Source organism: Petromyzon marinus, unplaced genomic scaffold (assembly GCF_048934315.1).
Source record: "Petromyzon marinus isolate PM22_M1 ecotype Great Lakes invasive population unplaced genomic scaffold, UKy_Petmar_22M1.pri1.0 PM_G_Scaffold_29, whole genome shotgun sequence".
NCBI lineage: Eukaryota > Metazoa > Chordata > Hyperoartia > Petromyzontiformes > Petromyzontidae > Petromyzon > Petromyzon marinus.
Window position 1 is genome coordinate 1637501 of NW_027422861.1, and position 2500 is coordinate 1640000.

The 2500-nt window shown below is 38.8% G+C and overlaps 1 pseudogene; it reads left to right on the forward strand.

Annotated features, from left to right (window-relative positions):
- Positions 1–2500, forward strand: part of LOC142914930 (28S ribosomal RNA) — a 10603-nt pseudogene that overhangs the window by 5330 nt on the left and 2773 nt on the right.

Genomic DNA, 2500 nt, shown 5'->3' on the forward strand with positions numbered 1-2500 from the left:
GAGGTTCAGGCCAGAAAGTGCCAGGGCTTCATGATAAGCCCAACCAAAGATTCATATACGGTGAACAACTGCGACCCATGGACTATCAAAAATAAAGATGTCCATATGATCCAACCTGATGAATCAACGAAATACCTTGGTCTAAAAATTGGCCCTTGGACTGGCACTATACAGCCTGATCTACATTGTCAGCTAAAGACATGGATCTCGAAAATCGATGAGGCGCCTCTGAAGCCAACTCAGAAGGTTGAACTACTCAATGCCTATGCCCTACCCAGATTGTTATATCCTGCAGACCACTCGGACTGCAAGCAATCAACTCTCCGTGGGTTGGACCAAGAGATTAGAAAGGCGGTAAAAGGATGGCTCCACCTTCCCGCTTCAACTTGTGATGGACTGTTATATGCCAGAGCCCGAGACGGAGGCCTTGCCATCTTGAAACTGGAAAAAACAATCCCTTCGGTTCAAGTTAGAAGGCTGCAACGTATAGCAAACTCGTCCGATGCTATCACCCGTAATATTGTGTCCTCGCAGGGTATGGAGGAAGAATACCGTAATTTGTGGGTACGAGCAGGGGGCGACAGTGATGCAATCCCAACATTCGTTCTCAGGGACTCGGTGTCAAAAGAACCTGTATATCCGAGACCCTGCGATTGGAGGGAGCATGAATTTCAGAGATGGTGCGAAAAGCCGGTTCAAGGAAGGGGCATTGTAAACTTTGCGCATGATAGAATCAGTAATGCTTGGTTGAGGCCATGGTGCGGCTTTAAACAATGCTTCTTTATCGCAGCACTACAACTAAGGGCAAATATTTACCCAACAAGAGAAAGCTTGAACAGAGGCAGAGATGGGGCCTTACGTTCCTGCAGGAAATGCTCTGCCAGACTCGAGTCCCTTTCGCACATTCTCGGTCAATGTCCTGCAGTACAGAAAGCAAGAATTGCGCGACATAACAAGATCAGTAACATTCTGGCAGACGAAGCGGCTAGATTGGGCTGGTCTGTATACAAAGAGCCACGGTTCATATCCGAGACGGGAGAGATGAGAAAGCCTGACCTCGTGTTTGCAAAAGATGAGGAGGCGGTTGTGATCGATGTCACCGTCCGTTTTGAGCTTTCAAAGAATACCTTGTCAGATGCTGCCTCGCACAAAGTTTCGTACTATACCCCTCTTGGTGATCAAGTCAAAGTGCTGACGAAGGCTAGCAAGGTCACATTCTTTGGATTCCCGGTTGGGGCAAGAGGAAAGTGGCCCCTTGAGAATAACGAGGTACTTACCTCCCTGGGCCTGACCAAACCCAGAACGACATCACTGGCCAAGATGATTTCCCGCAGAACGCTGCTTTTCTCTCTTGATATTCTGAGAATGTTCTGTGGAAATTATGCGGTCTATGAACAGTCATAGACAACCTCCAAAACAAATAATAGTTTTGTTTTAAGATGTCATTTGTTTTAGATTGATTTTGTTATTTTCGAAGGTGAAGTCGGTTTTTATTTCATTTTACTATTTTCCACAATTTAGATTGTTATTTTCCAAGACGGAGTCTTGGTTCTTTTTTTTATTGTTAGTTTTTTTTTTTTAACACGTCGTATTTGTTACTTTAGAGCTTAGAGGGGACTTTATTTTCGCCTTACTATTTTCTGCCTACAAAGAAGATTAAAAATAAGCTTTTTTCAAGATGGTTTTGTTATTTTCCAAGGTGAAGTCTTGGTATTCTTATTTTACTATTTTCCATAAAGAAGACCATTCTTTTAGATTTTGTTATTTTCCAAGACGAAGACTTGGTATTTTTATTATATTGCTATTTTTTACACGAAGCTTATTCAAGAGCACTTATATAGATTAGACTTTGTTATTTTAATTCTTTATTTTTGGACTACATCAGTTCGAGAGTCCTGTAACTTACTATTTTCTGCCTACAAAGAAGATTAGAAATAAGCTTTATTTAAGATGTTTTAGATTAGATTTTGTTATTTTCCAAGGTGAAGTCTTGGTTTTTTATTTTACTATTTTCCACAAAGAAGACTTTTCTTTTCTTTTAGACTTTGTTATTTTCCAAGACGAAGACTTGGTATTTTTTTGCTATTTTTTACAGGAAGCTTTATTCAAGAGCACTTATATAGATTAGACTTTGTTATTTTAATTCTTTATTTTTGCACTACATCAGTTCGAGAGAAGACTACAAACCAGCTTTATTTAAGATGTTTTAGATTAGATTTTGTTATTTTCCAAGGTGAAGTCTTGGTTTTTTATTTTACTATTTTCCACAAAGAAGACTTTTCTTTTAGATTTTGTTATTTTCCAAGACGAAGACTTGGTATTTTTTTATTGCAATTTTTTTACACGAAGCCTATTCAAGAGCACTTATATAGATTAGACTTTGTTATTTTAATTCTTTATTTTTGGACTACATCAGTTCGAGAGTCCTGTAACTTACTATTTTCTGCCTACAAAGAAGATTACAAATAAGCTTTATTTAAGATGTTTTAGATTAGATTTT